A 14,211-nucleotide genomic window follows, 5' to 3' on the forward strand; every position below is an offset into this window, starting at 1 on the left:
TGATGAGCTCTAAAAAAAAATAGGAGGAATTGAAGAGAGACTTGAGTCAATGATAATAGTTAGGCAAATATTACAACCCAGGAAAGAAATTCTGAGCACAATGAAGGAGGGGGATTCAAATGTACAGTTGATCCTAAGTACTTGAAATTACTCCTACTTACTAAATTTTTTTGTAACTCCCAAATCAATACTTGTGTTCTTTTCATAGTCATTTGCAGACAGTCATGGAATGGTGAAAAATTTGAGTTGCCCAATGTGCATATTCCCAGCTGAGATCGAACAAGGCAAAGCTCTGCTTTCCTATTTCAGTTTTCATATGGAAAACACATGTCCTTTTTTTAAAAAATGTTTCAAGTTTTTATTTAAATTCTAGCTAGTTAACATATAGTGTAAAAAACACATTTGAGTCTATTTAGTGCCATGTTTTTTATATCTTTTGCTTTTTGTTGGTTATTTCACTGTTTAAAATGGTCCCAAGCATAGTGCTGTCTAGAGTTCCTAAGTGCCAGATGACTGTGATATGCCTTATGGAGAAAATACATGTGCTAGGTGACTTCATTTAGGCATGAGTTATAAGGCTGTTTGCTGGCCATGAATTCAATGTTAACAAATCAACAATATATCATAATCATGGTTTCTTTAAACAAAAATTCATAAACAAGGTTATCCATTATTTAGTTGACAAAGATGTTGTGACCAGAGGCTCACAGGAACCTAACCTTGTATTTCCTCTAGTAGCAATGGTTCAGTATTCCTAATTTATTGTTCAAAGTGACTTTACAGAACATAATCACTGTGAAAAATAAAAATCAACTTTATTTTAGAATTTATAAGATTCAACTGTGGCCTGGATGTGGGGGACAAAGGAGAAGTCAAGAAAAAAATATTATCTTGCTTGAGTATCTGAGATGATAATGCTTTAACTTGCAATAGGCAGACAGAAGATGGTACTAATTTTAAGAGTTGGCATTGACTTAAATTTTGAATAGGTTAGATTTGAATATGTTCAATCTAAGAGACATACAGGCAGAGAAATTTAGAAAGCTTTGGGACATAAAGGTGTGAGATTTTGGGGTAAGGCCAGAGCTGGTGATATAGACTAGAAAGTCAGCAGCATGGAGATCAGGGTTGTAGTCAAGGAAATGAATGGAGCCATGATAGGAAAGACATATAATAAGAGAAGTGGGGCTGAGGGAGACCAATTCTTCTTGCAACAGTAAACAGAAAGGAGTCAGAAAGGGGCTCATAAATAAGCAATAATTTAGGAAGAGAGCCAGGGGAAAGGGAAAAATAAAAACCAAGGAAAAGGAGCAGGGTAAGAGGATCAATCCTCCAAAAGAGTCAATTGAGAAAGAGACTAAAAAATATGATCCAATCTTATAAGTGGAAGACCTTTGTGACATCAGTAAAAGGAACTTCAGGAAAATAGTGATAGAGAAGCCAGACTGTAATGGGAGGAGGAGGTAAGGAGGATGACCCATCAGCAAAGGAGTAAAGACAGTTTGCTCTTGCAAAGGCTTTGGCAGTAAAGAAGATATGAAAGGTAGGCTCTCAGCTTGAGGACAAGGCAATTTACTGCAAGCAGGCAAGCAAGCAAGTTAATAAATAAAATAAAATAAAATAAAATAAAATAAAATAAAATAAGAAGAGAGGAGTTCATGAGGTTTGCCTTCTGGGATCATCTGGAAATTTTAAGTAAGATAAGTGTATTCCTTCACTAGTGGTATCTGAAAAACTTGATTTAAATTACTATTTCAATAAAAGGGAGCCTGGGTGGCTCGGTCATTAGGCATCTGGCTCTTGATTTTGGCTCAGATCACAATCTCACGGTTTGTGGGATCAATCCCCACATTAGGCTCTGTGCTGGCAGTGAGGAGCCTGCTTGGGATTTTCTCTCTCTCTCTCTCTCTCCCTTTATTTAAAAATAAATAAATGAATTAATTACTATTGCAATTCTATTTTTTTAATTGCTATAATTTACCTGAAGCTTAAATTGCCACTTATCATTCATGCACTCAATACATTTTATGGAAACCTACCATGTGCCCAGCATGATTCTAGACACTGGGGATATAGTAGTAAATAAAATAGACAAAAGTTCCTGTCCCTATGAAGATTATGTCCTAGCATATCATGTATTCTAGGAAGAAAAATGGCATTCTCCAAGTATAACATTAGCCAATAGATATACAGGAAAGTCAGAAAATTACAAAGAAAGAAATAAAAAATAAAGATCATGTCTTTTAGAATTTTGTTAAGAATATAAAGGAGTTTCTAAAAACTCACAGTAAAGAATGACAAAAATGACCTTACTAACCAATGAAAATAGCAACTGAAGATCACTTCTGGCAGTTTTGTGGTAAATAGAATAGCACAGAACATTGGAACTCTACTTGCTTATTTTAAAACTATAAAGTATAATTTTTCAACTGGCACACAAGCCTTTTGAAGTACCAACTGAGTGTTATATTCCTTTCGCAAATCCCCAATAACCCTCGCATAGGGATGAATCCATCTAATTCAATACCTCAAGGGCATCCTTATATGCCCCTCAAGGACAGTTAAAGAAGACACATGATGCTTCTTGTTTCAAAATCAGAGATTCAACCATCCTAGAGTGGTATGGCCTTGGGGTTGAAATCCAGTGTAAACATGAAAATCCATCTTCAACCTTTAAACTGGTTATCCCTTAAGTGACAGCTAAAGATAGACCCAAGACTGACAGAAACATTAATGGATTTTGTAACATGGTTGAGTATCCAGAAACACATTATTAATAGTATAATGACTGTTTTGCAGTTATAGCAATGAGTAATGATGATTTTTAGAAAGTTATATGCACCAGTTATCAACCTATATAAACAATTTGATATATAATAATTGTTTTGTTTGGATGTAATTTTAATCCTGGGTATCCCTGAAGCTCAAACGCTTTATTAGTTAATTCCTAATCTACTCATTTTGAATTTTTGATAGACCAGAAAAAGGCTAAAAGAAAAATGGTGTGTTATTGAAATCACAAATGAATATGGTACTGCAAAGTTTAACAGAATAGAAAAATTTTTGAGTACCTAAGTTTTTTTTTTATCAATCCTTAATTAATATATTATAGATTCTTCTTATCCATTCACTTTTTAGGAATTTAACAAATTCCTCAATGGCCTTTGACCAACACTTTAGTTACCAATTGGAGGGATTAAGTGGTACAAACTTGCAATTATAAAATAAGTAAGTCATGGAGATGAAAAGTACAGCATAGGGAATATAGCGAATAATACTATAATAACTTTGGTGACAGATTTTGACCACATTTATCATGGTGAGCATTTCATAATGTTTATAATTGTTAAATCACTATGTTGTACACCTGAAACTAATATTTTGTATCAATATACTTTAATATATATAACTCAAATTTAATATTTCTATGACTATGTCTCAATTAATCTCAGTTGCTAAGATTTAATGCCATTCCTATTTGGTTTCTAGCTGAAAGGCCCAATTTTTGTACATATCCTGGATATTCCTAAATAATTAACTTCTACTAGTCAATATCAGTAACTGTACCTATTTGAGATCTCAAACTATTTTTATTTTTCTTCTCCATAAAGACAGGCTATCTAAATTACTTACATCAGTAAAACAGCTGTCAAAATATTTCAAAAGAATTAAGCTAGATTTTTAACTCTGAAGAGACAACTGTTAATTTATTCATACCAGGACATTGGAATCTTGATGCTACCAGTTGCCTTTTGAAGTGTTTGCCAAGAAAACAAAAGTGAAACACAGACCAAAAATCCACTGTTTTATTTATGAAGAGATGATGTGAAATAAGAATTTAGATGTAAGATAAAAGAATAAAGGGAGTTGTTTTTGTTTTGGTTTGTTTTGTTTTTAACTGGAGCATCAACCTAACCTAAAATGGAGACATCTAGGCACATATGATAGAAGCAATTGAGAAGTCATTTTAAAAATGATATGAATTTGTATGGCTACCCACCAGAAGAGCTAAAATTAAAATGTGGGGGAAAAAAACCTCACAAAACTGGTGACACTAGTAAGGATGCAGAGCAAACCAGAATTCCATTTGCTGCTCTTGGTGTATAAGTGGACACAACCACTGTGGAAAATTGCTTGGCAATATCTACATACCCTACGTCTTAGCAATTCTACCTCCAAGCATAAACTCAACAGAAATGTACCATATGTTCACCAAAAAATGCACTACAATATTCATAGAAGTACACTTCATAATTGCCCAAAACAAAATATGCCTCAAATGCCCACCAATAGCGGAGAAGTTCAAAGAAATTATAGGATATTTGCACAATGAAACACTATGTGACAATGAAAATAAACAATCTACAAGTATGGGCAACAATATGGATGACACAAATAAAACAGGTTAGTGAAAGAAGCCAGATACAAAAGAGTATGTACTGTATTCTTCCATTTGTACCCAGAAAAAAAAAAGGGGTGGGGGGGGGTGGTGGAATCTATTGTTAGAAGTTTTGTTAGAGCGCCTGGATGGCTCAGTTGGTTAAGTGTCTGACTCTTGATTTCAGCTCAGGTAAGGATTTCACACTTCATGGGTTCAAGTCCCACATCAGGCTCCACACTGATAGCATGTAACCTGCTTGATATTCTCTCTCCCTCCCTCTCTCTGCCCCTTCCATACTCTCTCTCTCAAAACAACAAAAAACAAAAAAAAACAAAATATGAAAAAAAACCCTTGAATTTAAAAAAAGAGAAAGAGAAGTTGAGATTGTTAACTCAACCACTATTAGAAGATCAGAGAGTGGTTAGTCATGACAGGTGGGTAGTGACTGGAAAGAGTTACATGGGGGTTTCTGTTATGCAAGTATTGTTCTATTTCTTGAGTGTTGTTTATAAAAGTTAACTTCAAGTTTATTAAAATCCACCAAGCTATATAATTATGCTCTGTGCACATTTTTTAAAATAGACATTTTTAGAGCAGTTTCATGCTGCTCCTCAGCAAAATTGAGGGGAAAGTACAGAGGTTTACCATATAACCCCTGACCCCACATATCCTCCCTGCATAGCCTCTTCCACTGTCAACATCCCACACCAGAGTGGTAGATTTGTTATCATTGAGGAACTTACATTGTTATCCCAAGTCCATAGTTTACATTAGGTTTCACGCTTCACATTCTGTGAAGTTTTAACAAATGTATGACAAGTGTCCACCATTATAACACCAAATAGTTTCACTACCCTAAAAATCCTCTATGCTCCACCTGTTCGTCTCTTTCTCTCCCCAGCCCTCTGCAACCATTGATCTTTTTACTATTTCCATAGTTTTGCCTTTTCTAAAACATCATATAGTTAGAATCCTACAATGTGTAGCCTTTTAAGATTGGCTTCTATCACTTATTAATATGTAGTTAAGGTTACTCTGTCTTTTCATGGCCTGGCAGCTCATTTCTCTTCAGCACTGAGTAATATTCCATTGTCTGGGTGTGGTAGAGTTTATCCATTCACCTACTGAAGGACATCTTGCTCGCTTCTAAGTTTGGCAATTATGAGCTGGCAATTATGAATACAGCTACTATACACATACCTGTGCTGGTTTTTGTGTGGATACAAGTTTTCAACTCATTTGAGTAAATACCAAAAAGACTGACGATTGCTGATGTAATGTAAGAGTATGTTTAGTTTTGTAAGAAATGGTCAAATTGCCTTTCATAGTGGCTGTACCATTTTGCATATCCACCAGCAATGGATGAGAGCTCTTCTTGCTCCACATCCTTGCCAGCATTTGGTGTCAGAGTTCTGGATTTTGATCATTCGAGTAGGTGTGTAGTGCTATCTCACTTTTGTTGTAATTTGCATGTCCCTAATGACATATGATATGGAGCACATTTTCATCTGCTATTTGCAATCTGTGTATCTACTTAATGTGCTATCTTTTAAAGCCTTTGGACCATTTTTTAATTGAGTTGTGCATTCTCTTATTGTTGAGTTTTAAGAGTTCTTTGTATATTATGGTAATAGTCCTTTTTAAATATGTCTTTTGCAAATATTTTTTCCCAGTTTGCGACACTATTTTTGAATATGTGTACTTTTTTTTTTTAATTTTTTTTTCAACGTTTTTTATTTATTTTTGGGACAGAGAGAGACAGAGCATGAACGGGGAAGGGGCAGAGAGAGAGGGAGACATAGAATCGGAAACAGGCTCCAGGCTCCAAGCCATCAGCCCAGAGCCTGACGCGGGGCTCGAACTCACAGACCGCGAGATCGTGACCCGGCTGAAGTCGGACGCTTAACCGACTGCGCCACCCAGGCGCCCGGAATATGTGTACTTTTTAGTATTGACATTATATCATTATTTTGTATTAAGCAGTTTACCTTTGTTATTGTGGTATATATACATAATGCAAAATTAACTAAATTTAACCATGTGTAAGTGTACAGTTAAATGGCATTAAGTACCTTCACATTATTATGCAATCACCACTACCTATGTCCAGAACTTTTTCACCATCTCAAACTTAAACTCTCTGTCCATTAAGTAATAACTCTCCATTCTCCTTTCCCCCAGCCCCTGGAAACTATTCTTTCCATCTCAATGAATTTAACTATTCTAGGTATCTCATATAAATGGAAACATTTTGCCCTTTTGTTTCTGACTTACCTCACTTAGCATAATGTTTTCAAGGTTCATCCATCTTGTAGCATGTGTCATAATTCCATTTCTTTTTAAGGACTGAATAATATTTCAGAGTACATGATTATTTTAAAATGTCACATAAATGGTCATTACATCAAAGTCATGAAGCCAGACGTCCTTGGCCAACTAGCTGATAACTTGTATAATACCATGAGCAAGTTGTCCAGAATCATGTGTAAATGATATACATAATCACTTCCATATATTATTCAAGGGAAGTGAGAGTGCCCTTGCATTCTCAAATGTCTCCCTTCTTCCACTCCGATATGTTATTGCAAATTCTATACAGGCTATTTCTAAACTCAAATATTCCTGAAAATAGTAACTTACAAGACAATAACACCTTAGGATGGTTTAAATATACTGCTTTCTTTTGTGACAGGAAAGATCTTAAGAGGAAAAGAAAGAAAACATTTCTGTTTCAAGTACATTGTGAAGTGTCATGTAATGCTCACATCTGCTCCATAAAGCAGGACTGATAATCCTCCTCTTGAAAATGAGGAAGCAGAGACTCAGGTTCAGCAACTAAGACCAGATGAACAACTGGTTTATGGGAAACTGGATTTCATTTTAAGGTCTAATACTTTTCTACTAAACCATGCTGCCTACCAGGAAGAGAAAGTGTTCATGAAAGAAGAAGAAAAAGAAAGAGAATACCAAGAACAACTTTATCAACTTCCTAATTTTGTTTAAAGCTAGTATAGGTTGTCAATTCAATTGATCTATTTCAGCAGAAGTTGATCCTTATTATGAAATGACTATGAGAGAGAGAAATGAGAGAGAGAGAAATGAGAGAGAGAGAAATGATTAAGAGAGAGAGAGAGAGAGAGAGAGAGAGAGAGAGAATATGAGAATCTTAAACAGTAAGTGTAGAGGGACTACACTAAGTGTAGAGGGACTCAATCCCATGAACCTGGGATCATGACCTGAAGTCACACTCAGCTGACTGAGTCATCCAGGAGCCCCTAACATAAAACACATTAAAGCTAATTTAAAATTTAGACCATACTGAACTTTCCTAATTAAAAAAAAAATTTCCTGGGAGGAAAAAAGTGTCTGATTTGTTCATTGGACTCCAAGGAAGTCCTCTACTTCAAACCATTATGTCCACAGTGGATCCCATGGATTGTTTTTTTCCTATGGATGAGAGAGAGAAAAAAAAAAAAAGACAAGCTTATGTTGGGTAAGTCATGTCAGTATTTGAAATCTTTATTCTTAGGAATTTCTTCCTTAGACATTAACAAAATTCTTCTTGCTTTAAAACTTTCTCAGAATTGATGGAGACCAGCTGGCCACTATTTTTCAAGATTCTATCCTAGAAGATTGCCAATAAGCTTTCTTTCTCCAGGTGAAATAATTTTAATCTCTTTCATTCTATCTCCTAAAATAATCAGAATTGTCTTAGACTTTAATAAGAAGTGTCAAGACTGAGAAAGCAACAGTTCATCTGCAGCTATTCAGCATCAGCCATAATCCATAAATGCCAAGTGCATCTGCTAACATCAAGCATAAACATGAAAGTGGTTTTATTAGTTTAGGCACATTAAACTGACATAATCTAACTGATATTTATTAAAACATGGGAAGACATAACTCTATCACCCAAATTTTAAAATGTATTTTACTTTAGTGTTGTAATTTTATAGATTAAATTATAGAGAGAGATAGAGATAAGAAAAGGGAGGAGTAAAAATGGAGATAGAAATGGAGATAAAGATCATGAAATTAGATTGCTTGAGATAAGACTTGAAAAAAAAAAGTCACAAAATCTATTGTTATTAAAGTTCTTTAAAAAGCCCTAAAATCAACAGTAAAGGAATCACAAAAGTTCTCAACTTTGCAGAATGAAGTAGTCTTTTGTGTGTTTCTTGAAATGCAAACAAAGCACATGATACCTTTGTGGTGGTCTGTTACCCTACAATATAGAAGTCAAGCAATATTAGATCATATAATAGTCCAAGAAAAACCACTTTTCCCTTCAACCTAGTTTCAAAAGCATTTTCCCTTGGCTTTGAAGATGAATAAATATGCTTGTTAAAGTATTGGATCAGGCTATCCACTCTTAGTAGTGGATTCTATTAATTATCAACTAGTCCCTGTTAAAATAATTTTAAAATTTGCTTGGAAAAAACTCTTTATTGTATAAGCCATCTAATTTTTCTGTTATTTACTATATAGTTGCATATTGGTTGCTCAAGAGATTTCTAGTTGTATTTAGCCTTTGAATATCCCTTTTAATAGAAATAAACTTAAACAATATTCCCATTGCTACACAAGTATCATGATTAAAAAACTTAAAAATAACCTCTCGTTTTAAACCCCTTAGTTATTCCATAAATGTTTAAATAATGGAATTACCATCTTCTTCAATGAAGACATTTCTACAAAACAGCCATTATTATCTGTTATATTTCTTAAGCACCACTATGCCTGTTATATAAGCAAGATTTATAGAAAGTAAATTTTTGCCCAGCAACAGCTAAAGGAAAAACATTAGCCATAATCCTTGGTTCTATTAAGACAGAAAATATTGGCAAAGAGATTGTGATCATTTCCTTTTCAAATTGGTTGGCATTTCCTAGCTCCAGATGCACTAGAAATTTGAAGCTGACTTGGGAGAATAAGTAATTTCATACTTTTTGTCTAGTAAATGGTTCAGTAGTCCTCCCTTTAGTACTCAGACAATACCTTAAGTTGAAGTGCTAATTGAACAATAAAAATTTTAAGATAAGAATACATTTGTAAATGTAGCATATTCCCATTGCTATTTTGTGATAGATATAATTGGTTTTGGAAATGTTCAATTTACCAGTATCTAAAAGGTAGTACCTTAAGAAACTGTCTAGTTGTTTATCCTCTCAGTAGTTTAATAATGATAATTTTTAAAAAAATGAGTTTTATACATAGGCAGTCAATACTAATTACTAGTATGAATCTGAATGTTTGAAAACTTATCAGAATATTTACAATTAAATAAAAACTAGACTTGGTTGACTATTACAATTGCTTTCTGATGAAAGACAGTAAACATTTATCAAAGTTCATCTTTCTTTTGGTATGTTGTAGAACTAACGATGTTCTACAAAATATTTAGTGGAGAGGAATATTAAAACGAAGAAAAAAAGATGTTTAGCTTTAACAGGCAATGATGATATCTACTAGACTCTTTCAACCTTCTGCCCTTCCACTACTATCACCTGTCTTTGTGGGTAACAAACTCACAACTCTGTGAGGAAAGGGTTTATGGATAACAACACCTACATTTTAGAGAAGTTAAATAAATTGAGGTCACACTGTAAACAATGACAGAAACTTGATTCAAGTTCAAGTGAGTCTAACTCAAAAATTACATGGGCTTTTTTTCATTGAACCATTATATTATGCTTTTCTCTACAGCGAGGACAGGTACTGCTATCCTCACTACCAGCATCACCAACATCTTGACTCCTAATCTCTTGAACTATATACATCTAAAACCTCACATCAGAGTAGTATGTATGTCCTAGAACAATTTAACATAGACTTGGGGATTCCAGGGAACAGAACCTAACTTGAAAGTGACCTCAAATCTGTATATTAAAAAAGTTATAAACAAGAAAGCTTGTTCTGCATAAAAGAAGCCTCTGAGAACAGTGGAGTCAGAGTAAAAGGAACAGAGAAAAGCAGAGTGTAGCCCACATGTTTTCAAATGCACCACTCTGTACTATCTCTGCGTTGGGGTACTTCTCTATCTCATAGTTCTTCTAAAGAACCCATCTACATCAAAATATTCATGAATAGTGGCAGATTTTACTGAAGATTTTGTAGGGAAGATGGAAGAAGAGATTTAAATTGCACATTATCTCCAAAACCTTTAAAGTCTTCCATTAGATATTTCTTTTCTTTTCCAAATCACTACCAGGACTTATTTTCCCTCTTCTCTTTTTCCACATGCTGCCCAATCTTATTGACTCTTCTCTCTCCCAAATTCTCAGGATCTTCAAACACCTCTCCCCTTCAAGATGCTGAAAATTTCAGCTCTGCCCCAGGGACTAACTCCAAATTGCATCCAGTGCCCTTGACACTCAGAAAAATACAGACTTTCTGATTTACATCTTCCATCTACCCCAAAGGAGGCAATGAGAAGTTATATTTTCTGAAATAAACTTAGCTCACCAGAATCACTGTCCATAAAAATTTATCCAGATCGCTGTCCATAAAAATGATGTGAACTGATACATTCTCCACAGAAACTCTGCCTGTCTCCATGTTAATTCTGAATGTCCTCACTTCAACCAGACTTTCACCCTTGGTTACTTCAAATCTTGAACCTCAAGTCTGACTTTGGTCAAAAATCAGAATGGACCCTGCTTCCAAAGATATCCATCAATAAAAATCAGCACCACCCCCATTTATTTAGCATTTCCTGTGCACTTGGCAATGTTCTGAATACTTTAAGTAATTTAAACCTCCCAATAAGTCTATGAAGTAAATATCACTTTTCACATCTGCCCCTTGACCTTTTCCTTGCATGAAACAAGACTTTCATCTTGGTGCTCACACTTTAGTGATAAAGAGACTGTGTTCTCAGTAACAGCCAGGTATAACAGAGATGGGTAGGTAACAATTATTCAATACCGACCTTGATCTCACATTTTAATAATTTAATGGGACAAAGTATACCATTATTTAAATTTAATTCACAGAAGTTATGTAGTGGTTAATAACTTCTCTTCCCCCCCCCCCACCTCTCTCTCTCTCTCTCTTTTAAAGTAGTCTTCACACCCAGAACAGAGCCCAATGCAGAGCTTGAACTCACAACTCCGAGATCAAGACCTGAGCTAAGATCGAGAGACAGATGTTTAACCAAATGAGCCATCCAGGCACCCCGAAGTAGTTAATAACTTCTTAAATGGTGTTGCCTACATAATCTTCCCCAATTTTCACAGCAATCTGAGAAGCAAATATTGTTGTGGCATCATTTTCACATACCAAAAAAGGACACTCATAAATGCTAAGTATCTACACAAAAACATACTAGCAAATGGCAGATATAACAGCTGTCTTATACTCTCCCTCCAGACTTAAGCACTTCAAATAATATTGTGACTCTATATAACTATATATATATTATATATAGTTAACTATATAAATATCGCATTAACTATATAAAACTACATATATTATATACAGTTGAGTACAAAATACACTACACACACAGATAGTAGTATGTGTTATAAGGGCCAAGGACAAGATGAACCACTTTGGCATGAAGATTATTTTGAGCTGAAGGCAAGCAAGCCCTCACAGCCTCAAGAAAAACTTTTGTCCTTCCCTTAACTACATAGAAGAATCTAAATTGGGGGTCTTCCTCAGAATAAGGCTGATTATCAAAGATAATTTTTATGTGAGTAACCTATTTGTATGGCAAAGTAAATATCTAAATACTGAACATCTACTTTTCTTATTACTCTGTAAACTGCATTCCTTTCTTCTGAACTCCCAGATACCTTACCCCCTTCTCCTTAACTCAGGATGTCATACATACTTCATTTCACCTGTCTTTGAAATTTCCAGGTCTGTGTGGATTCCCCATGTGTATGCCATTAAATTTGATGTTCTCCTATTAATTGGTCTCATGTCAAACTGATTCTAGTCTGGCTAGAAGGACCTTTGAGGGGACAGGAATTCTTGCTCCCTAGTAAAGTGTATATGTGTGTGATTGTGTGTGCCAAAGGAATGGCAACTGGCTTAACAAGACTGACTTATTTAATACAGAGACTAATGACTCAACAGTTGCCCCTCTAAAAAAAGTAAAAAGGTCAAGTGCTGTGAATTGACTCAAATTTATAACCATAACATGAAAAATCTACTTTAATTTCATCATTTAAGTCTCATATTATTTATCTGTAGAGATTATTGTATTATAGAGATATTATTACAGGGTTTTGCATTATTTCAAAAAAATACAACTTTACTTTGATTTATATATGGATGGGTACTGGGGGGTAAGGGTACCACAATGTGTTCACAGCTGAGGGTTTCTAAAATTCTAAACCCAGAGCTGATAATATAGAACATTCCTTCAAGCCATGTCTAATGAAAGGAGAAAAATAGGGTGGTAGCTAGAAGGAAAAATGTACGTAAGGAACCTATGAATGCATAGGTAAACTGAAATCAAGACAACATACATTACATATATTATCAAGTGAATATGAATGGCAAAGCACAGATCAAGTTTCATATACAAAAGAGCTTCTGAGGTGTACCTGGGTGGCTCAGTCAGTTGAATATCTGACTCTTGACTTCAGCTCAGGTCATGATCCCAGGGTCATGAGATTGAGCCCTGCATCAGGCTCTGTACTGAGCATGGAGCCTACTTGGAATTGTCATTCTCTCTCTCTCTCTCTCTCTCTGTCTCTCTCTCCCCCCCGACTCATGTTCATTCCCTCTTGCTCTCAAAAATAGAAAAATAAAAATAACTTATGAGAAATGAGATGATGTCAATCACAACAATAATTAACATTTTGTTTACACAGGATAATTTGCCAATAACATTATATGTGTCCTTTGCTTAATCCTTGCATTGATTCCATGATGAATTATTATTATTATTATTTTATTATTATTATTATTATTATTATTATTATTATTATGCCATTTGTAATTCGGTATGTGTATATACATTTACTACTTAACCAAAAGCAGTTCTTTCCGTTATATGCCTTTAGTTTCCCAAACTAATAGTTTTGTTGACCATTTGAAGTCCCAAGGTAAACACCCAAAAAAGCAATCAGACAATCTCCTTAGGCATTGTTAAGGAACAATACCTGAGCCAACTGTACCATGAGGTATTATTATTATCATCATTTTGTAGACAAGAGAGTAAGTCCTGAAGGAGTTGCAAGAGCTCTGAGTCACCCAGCTTGGGACTGGCTTTAACCACCTTTTCCAAAGTGTGCCACCAGCAGTGGCATTCTCTCAGGCAAAAGAGCAAAATGTGGAGCTCCCAATCCACATTAATTTACAAAACAAAGAAATTAGAGTAATTTCAAACTCAAAAGTTGAAAACAAATGGAGTAATTCATGGCAACTCAAACATTAGAAACTGAGGAAGTTCTGTGGCAACAGAAGCTTAATAAAAAGAATAAAATAGAGTATAGGTAGGTAAAATGTAAAATTTAACAAATGTGTTCAAGCTAGTTCTTCCTGTGGAGAATCTGTGTGATGGGGGAGGGAAGGAGAGCGGAAGAGAAATAATGACTAAAAAAGAAACCAGGGCCACATCCTAAGAGTAATGCAAGGAATTCCACTGAGGACAATGAAAAGAAAATAGGAAAAAGTTTTGATGTCATAAAATCTCAAACATTTGGGCAAGTAAGTATTTGAGTTAACTGCTTGAAGCAAGGCTTGGAAAATGATTCTTTAATGTCTTCTTAGAAAGAACAGAAGAACATTAAGTAATTTGATCACAATCATTAGAAGAGAGGTTTATATAAAATTCCCTGTTTCTCAGAGCCTCTCCTTAACTCTTGCTACCC

The 14,211-nt window shown here is 34.8% G+C and overlaps 1 long non-coding RNA gene across 2 annotated transcripts in view; it reads left to right on the forward strand.

Annotated features, from left to right (window-relative positions):
• Positions 1-1,379: 1,379 nt before the first annotated feature.
• Positions 1,380-14,211, forward strand: part of LOC128316088 (uncharacterized) — a 51,969-nt gene continuing 39,137 nt past the window's right edge. For both annotated transcript variants that reach the window (XR_008299566.1, XR_008299565.1), the window contains exon 1: positions 1,380-1,543. This is a non-coding gene — a long non-coding RNA (uncharacterized LOC128316088). The remainder of the gene's footprint in view (positions 1,544-14,211) is intronic.

Source organism: Acinonyx jubatus, chromosome B3 (genome assembly GCF_027475565.1).
Source record: "Acinonyx jubatus isolate Ajub_Pintada_27869175 chromosome B3, VMU_Ajub_asm_v1.0, whole genome shotgun sequence".
In the NCBI taxonomy this organism is placed as follows: Eukaryota; Metazoa; Chordata; class Mammalia; order Carnivora; family Felidae; genus Acinonyx; species Acinonyx jubatus.